The sequence below is a fragment of the Daucus carota genome, chromosome 3, assembly GCF_001625215.2.
Source record: "Daucus carota subsp. sativus chromosome 3, DH1 v3.0, whole genome shotgun sequence".
In the NCBI taxonomy this organism is placed as follows: Eukaryota; Viridiplantae; Streptophyta; class Magnoliopsida; order Apiales; family Apiaceae; genus Daucus; species Daucus carota.
The window spans coordinates 18,835,431-18,849,507 of NC_030383.2; the positions used below are offsets into that span (position 1 = coordinate 18,835,431).

At 33.9% G+C, this 14,077-nt stretch overlaps 1 non-coding gene across 1 annotated transcript; it reads right to left on the reverse strand.

Annotated features, from left to right (window-relative positions):
• Positions 1 to 13,749: 13,749 nt before the first annotated feature.
• Positions 13,750 to 13,856, reverse strand: LOC135151907 (small nucleolar RNA R71). The gene has a single exon (XR_010290814.1). It is a non-coding gene; the product is annotated as a small nucleolar RNA R71 (small nucleolar RNA).
• Between the last annotated feature and the right edge of the window lie 221 nt (positions 13,857 to 14,077).

The following is a 14,077-nucleotide window of genomic DNA, read 5'->3' on the forward strand; positions in this document are numbered from 1 at the left end:
ACAATAATGAAGAAACAAGTTGTTTACAGTCTTAAACGAATCAAGAATGAAACTATAAGTTGATTCTAATTTTTAACAACCGAAAACGAAGCTACAAGTTGTTTTCAACTTCAAACGAGTTTGCAATGGAGCTACAAGTTGTTTTCAACTTCAAACGAGTTTGCAATGGAGCTACAAGTTGTTTCCAACTTCAATCTAGTCAATGATGAAGCAACAAGTTGTTTACATGCTTAAACGAGTCAAGAATGAAACTACAAGTTGATTCTAATTTTAAACAACCGAAAATGAAGCTACAATTTGTTTTCAACTTCAAACGAGTCTGGAATGAAGCTACAAGTTGTTTCTACCTTCAATCTAGCCAATAATGAAGCAACAGGTTGTTTACATGCTTTAACAAGTCAAGAATGAAACTACAAGTTGATTCAAATTTTAAACAACCGAAAATGAGGCTACGAGTTGTTTTAAACTTCAAACGAGTCTGGAATGAAGCTCCAATTTATTTCCAACTTCAATCTAGTCAATAATGAAGCAACAAGTTGTTTACATGCTTAAACGAGTCAAGAATGAAACTACAAGTTCATTCTAATTTTAAACAACCGAAAATGAAGCTACAAGTTGTTTTCAAGTTCAAACGAGTCTGGAATGAAGCTACAAGTTGTTTCAAACCTTAATCTAGACAATAATGAAGAAACAAGTTGTTTACAGGTTTAAACAAATCAAGAATGAAACTATAAGTTGATTCTAATTTTTAACAACCGAAAACGAAGCTACAAGTTGTTTTCAACTTCAAACGAGTTTGGAATGGAGCTACAAGTTGTTTCCAACTTCAATCTAGCCAATGATGAAGCAACAAGTTGTTTACATGCTTAAACGAGTCAAGAATGAAACTACAAGTTGATTCTAATTTTAAACAACCGAAAATGAAGCTAAAATTTGTTTTCAACTTCAAACGAGTCTGGAATGAAACTACAAGTTGTTTCCAACTTCAATCTAGCGAATAATGAAGCAACAAGTTGTTTCCGGACTCCAACGAGTCAAGAATGAAACTAAAAGTTGATTCTAATTTTAAACAACCGAAAATGAAGCTACAAGTTGTTTTCAAATTCAAACGAGTCTGGAATGAAGCTACAAGTTGTTTCCAACTTCAATCTAGCCAATAATGAAGCAACAAGTTGTTTACAGGCTTAAACGAGTCAAGAATAAAATTACAAGTTGATTCTAATTTTAAACAATCGAAAATGAAGCTACAAGTTGTTTTCAACTTCAAACGAGTCTGTAATGAAGCTACAAGTTGTTTCCAACTTCAATCTAGCCAATAATGAAGCAACAAGTTGTTTCCGGGCACAAATGAGTCAAGAATTAAACTAAAAGTTGATTCTAATTTTAACCAACCTAAAATGAAGCTACAAGTTGTTTTCAAATTCAAACGAGTCTGGAATGAAGCTACAAGTTGTTTCCAACTTCAATCTAGCCAATAATGAAGCAACAAGTTGTTTACAGGCTTAAACGAGTCAAGAATGAAACTACAAGTTGATTCTAATTTTAAACAACCGAAAATGAAGCTAAAATTTTTTTTCAACTTCAAACGAGTCTGGAATGAAACTACAAGTTGTTTCCAACTTCAATCTAGCGAATAATGAAGCAACAAGTTGTTTCCGGACTCCAACGAGTCAAGAATGAAACTAAAAGTTGATTCTAATTTTAAACAACCGAAAATGAAGCTACAAGTTGTTTTCAACTTCAAACGAGTCTGGAATGAAGCTACAAGTTGCTTCCAACTTCAATCTAGCCAATAATGAAGCAACAAGTTGTTTCCGGGCTCAAAGGAGTCAAGAATTAAACTAAAAGTTGATTCTAATTTTCACCAACCTAAAATGAAGCTACAACTTGTTTTCAAATTTAAACGAGTCTGGAATGATGCTACAAGTTGTTTCCAACTTCAATCTAGCCAATAATGAAGCAACAAGTTGTTTACATGCTTAAACGAGTCAAGAATGAAACTACAAGTTGATTCTAATTTTAAACAACCGAAAATGAAGCTACAAGTTGTTTTCATTCAAACGAGTCTGGAATGAAGGTACAAGTTGTTTCCAACTTCAATCTAGACAATAATGAAGCAACAAGTTGTTTCCGGGCTCAAACGGGTCAAGAATGAAACTACAAGTTGATTCTAATTTTAAACAACCGAAAATGAAGCTACAAGTTGTTTTCAACTTCAAACAATTTTGGAATGGAGCTACAAGTTGTTTCCAACTTCAATCTAGCCAATGATGAAGCAACAAGTTGTTTACATGCTTAAACGAGTCAAGAATGAAACTACAAGTTGAATCTAATTTTAAACAACCGAAAATGAAGCTACAATTTGTTTTCAACTTCAAACGAGTCTAGAATGAAACTACAAGTTGTTTCCAACTTCAATCTAGCGAAAAATGACGCAGCAAGTTGTTTCCGGGCTCAAACGAGTCAAGAATGAAACTACAAGTTCATTCTAATTTTAAACAACCGAAAATGAAGCTACAAGTTGTTTTCAACTTCAAACGAGTCTGTAATGAAGCTACAAGTTGTTTCCAACTTCAATCTAGCCAATAATGAAGCAACAAGTTGTTTCCGGGCACAAATGAGTCAAGAATTAAACTAAAAGTTGATTCTAATTTTAACCAACCTAAAATGAAGCTACAAGTTGTTTTCAAATTCAAACGAGTCTGGAATGAAGCTACAAGTTGTTTCCAACTTCAATCTAGCCAATAATGAAGCAACAAGTTGTTTACAGGCTTAAACGAGTCAAGAATGAAACTACAAGTTGATTCTAATTTTAAACAACCGAAAATGAAGCTAAAATTTTTTTTCAACTTCAAACGAGTCTGGAATGAAACTACAAGTTGTTTCCAACTTCAATCTAGCGAATAATGAAGCAACAAGTTGTTTCCGGACTCCAACGAGTCAAGAATGAAACTAAAAGTTGATTCTAATTTTAAACAACCGAAAATGAAGCTACAAGTTGTTTTCAACTTCAAACGAGTCTGGAATGAAGCTACAAGTTGCTTCCAACTTCAATCTAGCCAATAATGAAGCAACAAGTTGTTTCCGGGCTCAAAGGAGTCAAGAATTAAACTAAAAGTTGATTCTAATTTTCACCAACCTAAAATGAAGCTACAACTTGTTTTCAAATTTAAACGAGTCTGGAATGATGCTACAAGTTGTTTCCAACTTCAATCTAGCCAATAATGAAGCAACAAGTTGTTTACATGCTTAAACGAGTCAAGAATGAAACTACAAGTTGATTCTAATTTTAAACAACCGAAAATGAAGCTACAAGTTGTTTTCATTCAAACGAGTCTGGAATGAAGGTACAAGTTGTTTCCAACTTCAATCTAGACAATAATGAAGCAACAAGTTGTTTCCGGGCTCAAACGGGTCAAGAATGAAACTACAAGTTGATTCTAATTTTAAACAACCGAAAATGAAGCTACAAGTTGTTTTCAACTTCAAACAATTTTGGAATGGAGCTACAAGTTGTTTCCAACTTCAATCTAGCCAATGATGAAGCAACAAGTTGTTTACATGCTTAAACGAGTCAAGAATGAAACTACAAGTTGAATCTAATTTTAAACAACCGAAAATGAAGCTACAATTTGTTTTCAACTTCAAACGAGTCTAGAATGAAACTACAAGTTGTTTCCAACTTCAATCTAGCGAAAAATGAAGCAGCAAGTTGTTTCCGGGCTCAAACGAGTCAAGAATGAAACTACAAGTTCATTCTAATTTTAAACAACCGAAAATGAAGCTACAAGTTGTTTTCAACTTCAAACGAGTCTGGAATGAAGCTACAAGTTGTTTCAAACTTTAATCTAGACAATAATGAAGAAACAAGTTGTTTACAGTCTTAAACGAATCAAGAATGAAACTATAAGTTGATTCTAATTTTTAACAACCGAAAACGAAGCTACAAGTTGTTTTCAACTTCAAACGAGTTTGCAATGGAGCTACAAGTTGTTTTCAACTTCAAACGAGTTTGCAATGGAGCTACAAGTTGTTACCAACTTCAATCTTGTCAATGATGAAGTAACAAGTTGTTTACATGCTTAAACGAGTCAAGAATGAAACTACAAGTTGATTCTAATTTTAAACAACCGAAAATGAAGCTACAATTTGTTTTCAACTTCAAACGAGTCTGGAATGAAGCTACAAGTTGTTTCTAACTTCTATCTAGCCAATAATGAAGCAACAGGTTGTTTACATGCTTTAATAAGTCAAGAATGAAACTACAAGTTGATTCAAATTTTAAACAACCGAAAATGAAGCTACGAGTTGTTGTAAACTTCAAACGAGTCTGGAATGAAGCTCCAATTTATTTCCAACTTTAATCTAGTCAATAATGAAGCAACAAGTTGTTTACATGCTTAAACGAGTCAAGAATGAAACTACAAGTTCATTCTAATTTTAAACAACCGAAAATGAAGCTACAAGTTGTTTTCAAGTTCAAACGAGTCTGGAATGAAGCTACAAGTTGTTTCAAACCTTAATCTAAACAATAATGAAGAAACAAGTTGTTTACAGGTTTAAACAAATCAAGAATGAAACTATAAGTTGATTCTAATTTTTAACAACCGAAAACGAAGCTACAAGTTGTTATCAACTTCAAACGAGTTTGGAATGGAGCTACAAGTTGTTTCCAACTTCAATCTAGCCAATGATGAAGCAACAAGTTGTTTACATGCTTAAACGAGTCAAGAATGAAACTACAAGTTGATTCTAATTTTAAACAACCGAAAATGAAGCTAAAATTTGTTTTCAACTTCAAACGAGTCTGGAATGAAACTACAAGTTGTTTCCAACTTCAATCTAGTCAATGATGAAGCAACAAGTTGTTTACATGCTTAAACGAGTCAAGAATGAAACTACAAGTTGATTCTAATTTTAAACAACCGAAAATGAAGCTACAATTTGTTTTCAACTTCAAACGAGTCTGGAATGAAGCTACAAGTTGTTTCTAACTTCAATCTAGCCAATAATGAAGCAACATGTTGTTTACATGCTTTAACAAGTCAAGAATGAAACTACAAGTTGATTCAAATTTTAAACAACCAAAAATGAAGCTACGAGTTGTTTTAAACTTCAAACGAGTCTGGAATGAAGCTCCAATTTATTTCCAACTTCAATCTAGTCAATAATGAAGCAACAAGTTGTTTACATGCTTAAACGAGTCAAGAATGAAACTACAAGTTCATTCTAATTTTAAACAACCGAAAATGAAGCTACAAGTTGTTTTCAAGTCCAAACGAGTCTAGAATGAAGCTACAAGTTGTTTCAAACCTTAATCTAGACAATAATGAAGAAACAAGTTGTTTACAGGTTTAAACAAATCAAGAATGAAACTATAAGTTGATTCTAATTTTTAACAACCGAAAACGAAGCTACAAGATGTTTTCAACTTCAAACGAGTTTGGAATGGAGCTACAAGTTGTTTCCAACTTCAATCTAGCCAATGATGAAGCAACAAGTTGTTTACATGCTTAAACGAGTCAAGAATGAAACTACAAGTTGATTGTAATTTTAAACAACCGAAAATGAAGCTAAAATTTGTTTTCAACTTCAAACGAGTCTGGAATGAAACTACAAGTTGTTTCCAACTTCAATCTAGTCAATGATGAAGCAACAAGTTGTTTACATGCTTAAACGAGTCAAGAATGAAACTACAAGTTGATTCTAATTTTAAACAACCGAAAATGAAGCTACAATTTGTTTTCAACTTCAAACGAGTCTGGAATGAAGCTACAAGTTGTTTCTAACTTCAATCTAGCCAATAATGAAGCAACAGGTTGTTTACATGCTTTAACAAGTCAAGAATGAAACTACAAGTTGATTCAAATTTTAAACAACCGAAAATGAAGCTACGAGTTGTTTTAAACTTCAAACGAGTCTGGAATGAAGCTCCAATTTATTTCCAACTTCAATCTAGTCAATAATGAAGCAACAAGTTGTTTACATGCTTAAACCAGTCAAGAATGAAACTACAAGTTCATTCTAATTTTAAACAACCGAAAATGAAGCTACAAGTTGTTTTCAAGTTCAAACGAGTCTGGAATGAAGCTACAAGTTGTTTCAAACCTTAATCTAGACAATAATGAAGAAACAAGTTGTTTACAGGTTTAAACAAATCAAGAATGAAACTATAAGTTGATTCTAATTTTTAACAACCGAAAACGAAGCTACAAGTTGTTTTCAACTTCAAACGAGTTTGGAATGGAGCTACAAGTTGTTTCCAACTTCAATCTAGCCAATGATGAAGCAACAAGTTGTTTACATGCTTAAACGAGTCAAGAATGAAACTACAAGTTGATTCTAATTTTAAACAACCGAAAATGAAGCTAAAATTTGTTTTCAACTTCAAACGAGTCTGGAATGAAACTACAAGTTGTTTCCAACTTCAATCTAGTCAATGATGAAGCAACAAGTTGTTTACATGCTTAAACGAGTCAAGAATGAAACTACAAGCTGATTCTAATTTTAAACAACCGAAAATGAAGCTACAATTTGTTTTCAACTTCAAACGAGTCTGGAATGAAGCTACAAGTTGTTTCTAACTTCAATCTAGCCAATAATGAAGCAACAGGTTGTTTACATGCTTTAACAAGTCAAGAATGAAACTACAAGTTGATTCAAATTTTAAACAACCAAAAATGAAGCTACGAGTTGTTTTAAACTTCAAACGAGTCTGGAATGAAGCTCCAATTTATTTCCAACTTCAATCTAGTCAATAATGAAGCAACAAGTTGTTTACATGCTTAAACGAGTCAAGAATGAAACTACAAGTTCATTCTAATTTTAAACAACCGAAAATGAAGCTACAAGTTGTTTTCAAGTCCAAACGAGTCTAGAATGAAGCTACAAGTTGTTTCAAACCTTAATCTAGACAATAATGAAGAAACAAGTTGTTTACAGGTTTAAACAAATCAAGAATGAAACTATAAGTTGATTCTAATTTTTAACAACCGAAAACGAAGCTACAAGATGTTTTCAACTTCAAACGAGTTTGGAATGGAGCTACAAGTTGTTTCCAACTTCAATCTAGCCAATGATGAAGCAACAAGTTGTTTACATGCTTAAACGAGTCAAGAATGAAACTACAAGTTGATTGTAATTTTAAACAACCGAAAATGAAGCTAAAATTTGTTTTCAACTTCAAACGAGTCTGGAATGAAACTACAAGTTGTTTCCAACTTCAATCTAGTCAATGATGAAGCAACAAGTTGTTTACATGCTTAAACGAGTCAAGAATGAAACTACAAGTTGATTCTAATTTTAAACAACCGAAAATGAAGCTACAATTTGTTTTCAACTTCAAACGAGTCTGGAATGAAGCTACAAGTTGTTTCTAACTTCAATCTAGCCAATAATGAAGCAACAGGTTGTTTACATGCTTTAACAAGTCAAGAATGAAACTACAAGTTGATTCAAATTTTAAACAACCGAAAATGAAGCTACGAGTTGTTTTAAACTTCAAACGAGTCTGGAATGAAGCTCCAATTTATTTCCAACTTCAATCTAGTCAATAATGAAGCAACAAGTTGTTTACATGCTTAAACGAGTCAAGAATGAAACTACAAGTTCATTCTAATTTTAAACAACCGAAAATGAAGCTACAAGTTGTTTTCAAGTTCAAACGAGTCTGGAATGAAGCTACAAGTTGTTTCAAACCTTAATCTAGACAATAATGAAGAAACAAGTTGTTTACAGGTTTAAACAAATCAAGAATGAAACTATAAGTTGATTCTAATTTTTAACAACCGAAAACGAAGCTACAAGTTGTTTTCAACTTCAAACGAGTTTGGAATGGAGCTACAAGTTGTTTCCAACTTCAATCTAGCCAATGATGAAGCAACAAGTTGTTTACATGCTTAAACGAGTCAAGAATGAAACTACAAGTTGATTCTAATTTTAAACAACCGAAAATGAAGCTAAAATTTGTTTTCAACTTCAAACGAGTCTGGAATGAAACTACAAGTTGTTTCCAACTTCAATCTAGTCAATGATGAAGCAACAAGTTGTTTACATGCTTAAACGAGTCAAGAATGAAACTACAAGTTGATTCTAATTTTAAACAACCGAAAATGAAGCTACAATTTGTTTTCAACTTCAAACGAGTCTGGAATGAAGCTACAAGTTGTTTCTAACTTCAATCTAGCCAATAATGAAGCAACAGGTTGTTTACATGCTTTAACAAGTCAAGAATGAAACTACAAGTTGATTCAAATTTTAAACAACCAAAAATGAAGCTACGAGTTGTTTTAAACTTCAAACGAGTCTGGAATGAAGCTCCAATTTATTTCCAACTTCAATCTAGTCAATAATGAAGCAACAAGTTGTTTACATGCTTAAACGAGTCAAGAATGAAACTACAAGTTCATTCTAATTTTAAACAACCGAAAATGAAGCTTCAAGTTGTTTTCAAGTTCAAACGAGTCTAGAATGAAGCTACAAGTTGTTTCAAACCTTAATCTAGACAATAATGAAGAAACAAGTTGTTTACAGGTTTAAACAAATCAAGAATGAAACTATAAGTTGATTCTAATTTTTAACAACCGAAAACGAAGCTACAAGTTGTTTTCAACTTCAAACGAGTTTGGAATGGAGCTACAAGTTGTTTCCAACTTCAATCTAGCCAATGATGAAGCAACAAGTTGTTTACATGCTTAAGCGAGTCAAGAATGAAACTACAAGTTGATTCTAATTTTAAACAACCGAAAATGAAGCTAAAATTTGTTTTCAACTTAGAACGAGTCTGGAATGAAACTACAAGTTGTTTCCAACTTCAATCTAGTCAATGATGAAGCAACAAGTTGTTTACATGCTTAAACGAGTCAAGAATGAAACTACAAGTTGATTCTAATTTTAAACAACCGAAAATGAAGCTACAATTTGTTTTCAACTTCAAACGAGTCTGGAATGAAGCTACAAGTTGTTTCTAACTTCAATCTAGCCAATAATGAAGCAACAGGTTGTTTACATGCTTTAACAAGTCAAGAATGAAACTACAAGTTGATTCAAATTTTAAACAACCGAAAATGAAGCTACGAGTTGTTTTAAACTTCAAACGAGTCTGGAATGAAGCTCCAATTTATTTCCAACTTCAATCTAGTCAATAATGAAGCAACAAGTTGTTTACATGCTTAAACGAGTCAAGAATGAAACTACAAGTTCATTCTAATTTTAAACAACCGAAAATGAAGCTACAAGTTGTTTTCAAGTTCAAACGAGTCTGGAATGAAGCTACAAGTTGTTTCAAACCTTAATCTAGACAATAATGAAGAAACAAGTTGTTTACAGGTTTAAACAAATCAAGAATGAAACTATAAGTTGATTCTAATTTTTAACAACCGAAAACGAAGCTACAAGTTGTTTTCAACTTCAAACGAGTTTGGAATGGAGCTACAAGTTGTTTCCAACTTCAATCTAGCCAATGATGAAGCAACAAGTTGTTTACATGCTTAAACGAGTCAAGAATGAAACTACAAGTTGATTCTAATTTTAAACAACCGAAAATGAAGCTAAAATTTGTTTTCAACTTCAAACGAGTCTGGAATGAAACTACAAGTTGTTTCCAACTTCAATCTAGCGAATAATGAAGCAACAAGTTGTTTCCGGACTCCAACGAGTCAAGAATGAAACTAAAAGTTGATTCTAATTTTAAACAACCGAAAATGAAGCTACAAGTTGTTTTCAAATTCAAACGTGTCTGGAATGAAGCTACAAGTTGTTTCCAACTTCAATCTAGCCAATAATGAAGCAACAAGTTGTTTACAGGCTTAAACGAGTCAAGAATAAAATTACAAGTTGATTCTAATTTTAAACAATCGAAAATGAAGCTACAAGTTGTTTTCAACTTCAAACGAGTCTGTAATGAAGCTACAAGTTGTTTCCAACTTCAATCTAGCCAATAATGAAGCAACAAGTTGTTTCCGGGCACAAACGAGTCAAGAATTAAACTAAAAGTTGATTCTAATTTTAACCAACCTAAAACGAAGCTACAAGTTGTTTTCAAATTCAAACGAGTCTGGAATGAAGCTACAAGTTGTTTCCAACTTCAATCTAGCCAATAATGAAGCAACAAGTTGTTTACAGGCTTAAACGAGTCAAGAATGAAACTAAAAGTTGATTCTAATTTTAAACAACCGAAAATGAAGCTAAATTTTTTTTTTTCAACTTCAAACGAGTCTGGAATGAAACTACAAGTTGTTTCCAACTTCAATCTAGCGAATAATGAAGCAACAAGTTGTTTCCGGACTCCAACGAGTCAAGAATGAAACTAAAAGTTGATTCTAATTTTTAACAACCGAAAATGAAGCTACAAGTTGTTTTCAACTTCAAACGAGTCTGGAATGAAGCTACAAGTTGTTTCCAACTTCAATCTAGCCAATAATGAAGCAACAAGTTGTTTCCGGGCTCAAACGAGTCAAGAATTAAACTAAAAGTTGATTCTAATTTTAACCAACCTAAAATGAAGCTACAAGTTGTTTTCAAATTTAAACGAGTCTGGAATGAAGCTACAAGTTGTTTCCAACTTCAATCTAGCCAATAATGAAGCAACAAGTTGTTTACATGCTTAAACGAGTCAAGAATGAAACTACAAGTTGATTCTAATTTTAAACAACCGAAAATGAAGCTACAAGTTGTTTTCATTCAAACGAGTCTGGAATGAAGGTACAAGTTGTTTCCAACTTCAATCTAGCCAATAATGAAGCAACAAGTTGTTTCCGGGCTCAAACGGGTCAAGAATTAAACTACAAGTTGATTCTAATTTTAAACAACCAAAAATGAAGCTACAAGTTGTTTTCAACTTCAAACGATTTTGGAGTGGAGCTACAAGTTGTTTCCAACTTCAATCTAGCCAATGATGAAGCAACAAGTTGTTTACATGCTTAAACGGGTCAAGAATGAAACTACAAGTTGATTCTAATTTTAAACAACCGAAAATGAAGCTACAAGTTGTTTTCATTCAAACGAGTCTGGATGAAGCTACAAGTTGTTTCCAACTTCAATCTAGCCAATAATGAAGCAACAAGTTGTTTCCGGGCTCAAACGGGTCAAGAATGAAACTACAAGTTGATTCTAATTTTTAACAACCGAAAACGAAGCTACAATTTGTTTTCAACTTCAAACGAGTTTGGAATGGAGCTACAAGTTGTTTCCAACTTCAATCTAGCCAATGATGGATCAACAAGTTGTTTACATGCTTAAACGAGTCAAGAATGAAACTACAAGTTGATTCTAATTTTAAACAACCGAAATGAAGCTAAAATTTGTCTTCAACTTCAAACGAGTCTGGAATGAAACTACAAGTTGTTTCCAACTTCAATCTAGCGAATAATGAAGCAACAAGTTGTTTCCGGACTCCAACGAGTCAAGAATGAAACTAAAAGTTGATTCTAATTTTAAACAACCGAAAATGAAGCTACAAGTTGTTTTCAAATTCAAACGAGTCTGGAATGAAGCTACAAGTTGTTTCCAACTTCAATCTAGCCAATAATGAAGCAACAAGTTGTTTACAGGCTTAAACGAGTCAAGAATGAAACTACAAGTTGATTCTAATTTTAAACAACCGAAAATGAAGCTAAATTTTTTTTTCAACTTCAAACGAGTCTGGAATGAAACTACAAGTTGTTTCCAACTTCAATCTAGCGAATAATGAAGCAATGATAAGTGGTATTTATACACACTTATAGGCCTTCATTTCCACTTAAATTGGTTGGTTGTACTTAAGTGTTTAGTGTCTTTTGATTTGTTTTTATTGTTTTTCTGTGCAGGTCACGAGTTGAGGTGATGAAGTGATTTTCTATCATTTTAGGTTGTTTTTGGGCATTAATTGCAAGAATGGAGAATTATGGATTCATCACGACTTGGGATTTTGTGGGTACATCTTCTACAAACCCTCACGAGAACACACTCGTCCACTAGAGCTATCTAGGGGTTTAAAGGGCTTGTTGCATATGCTAAATGCAACCGTGATCACCTACGGAAGTGGTACTAGGAGCGAGGAAGGACATGCACGCGAGAACGAGCTGAACACGAAGAAACAGGGCTGCCATCACAGTCAGTAGCGCGCCCGCGCTAACTTATAGCGCGCCCGCGCTATCCTCGGGACAACTAGCGCGCCTGCGCTAGTTTAGCGCGGTGGCGCCCAGCAGAACTTCCCCGGGCCGATTTTTGAAGCTTTTCTGATGGATTTTCGCAGCGGTCGAGGCCCGGTGGACTTAGTCAATGTGTTTTAGTTTCTCAAGTGTAAAAAAAACCCTAGCCTCGAAGTAGTTTAGTAGAGAGAACAATATCATAGTTTAATTTTTATCGAAGCACATTATCAGTTGTATTAGATCGTTCTTTGCGAGGAAGTGACAGTTTCGAGCGAGTTCGTGAACATCAATCTGTAACGTGTGATCTTTATTATTAATTCAAGCATTTTTATTCCATTTAATTCTTGTCTTTTATTTACCATGTTATCATTAGAACCCATGATGTCGATTAGTTCGATCATGAACTAACCGCCTTCATGGGATTCTAATGGATTTATCGATGTAGTCTAGTAACGAATGTAATTACTTGATTGTGTGACATACGTTGATTTCTTTACATGAGCCGTGCTTATTCTTCTTAGGAGCGTAGCTAACTTCTAAGTTGTTTGTTAATTCTTTCTGAAGCGAGAGTGGATGATTGAATTTAGAACTATGCCATGTAAATATAGGATTATGTGAATGAAACATAATTTGTGGTAGACTTGAACTATTTTTATCACCCTATGTAATCAAGATAGACGACTTGTTATGATATGTGTGCAACGAGAGTTGGCATGTATTACTTTCGTGTTGTCTGATTAGGATCAACAGTCGCATGATAATCAGTAAATTCAATTCTAGATGAATTCGATAATGAAGTTAGAATCCCATGTGTTTTCCTATTCTGAATTTGATTAGTAATTTTAATTATTAGTATAAAAGAAACCAATCCTTGTTAATTGTCTTGGCAGTGATAATTGATCATACATTGTTGCATAGGTGCGTATTCTTAATTCACCAGTCTCTGTGGGATCGAACTTAATATATTACTTGTGATCACGTGCGCTTGCGTGTAGATTTTTGCGAACAAGTTTTTGGCGCCGCTGCCGGGGACTCGGTGTTAATTAATTAGTTTATGTACTTGTCATCAGTGTGCATTAAAATTCACTGACTAGGATTCTATTCTCTTCTCACTTTTCTTCTTTTCTTTATTTCAGGTACTGGGGTCGCGTTTATGCAAACACGTTCTCAGACCCGTAAGAAAGCAATTGATTCATCTTCTACTTCTTCTTCTGATTCTGAAACAATGCCAGAACCTGAAGCACAACCAGACAGTAAGGCATTGAAGGATTTCTCTATGCCAAAGATCGATGATATCCAATCAAGCATCGTCAGGCCTGCAATCACAGCCAAAGCCTTTGAAATTAAACCAGGAACTATTCAAATGGTCCAGAACTCGGTACAGTATGGGGGTTCTCCTACTGAAGACCCCAATATGCATATACGGAATTTTATAGAGATCTGTGACACTTTCAAATTCAATGACGTCTCTGATGAAGCTGTGAAGCTAAGGCTTTTCCCATTTTCACTCAGAGATAAGGCTAAGGGATGGTTACATTCTTTACCATCTGGTTCGATTACTACATGGGAAGATCTAGCTCAGAAATTTCTCACTAAATTCTTCCCCATGGCAAAGACTGCTGCACTACGAAATGCTCTATCTCAATTCTCTCAACAATCAGGAGAAACATTCTGTGAAGCCTGGGAGCGATATAAGGAGATGCTAAGGAAGTGTCCCCATCATGGCATGCCGGATTGGATGCAAATAAACAGTTTCTATAATGGTCTTGGACCTCAATCCAGACCTATGCTTGATGCTGCTTCTGGAGGTGCGCTATGGGCTAAGAGTTATGAAGAAGCTTATGATCTCATTGAAATGATGGCTGCTAATGAATATCAGAACCCTACTCAAAGACTTACTCAAGGGAAGGTAGCCGGAATTCTTGATCTTGACACGTCTACAGCTATAG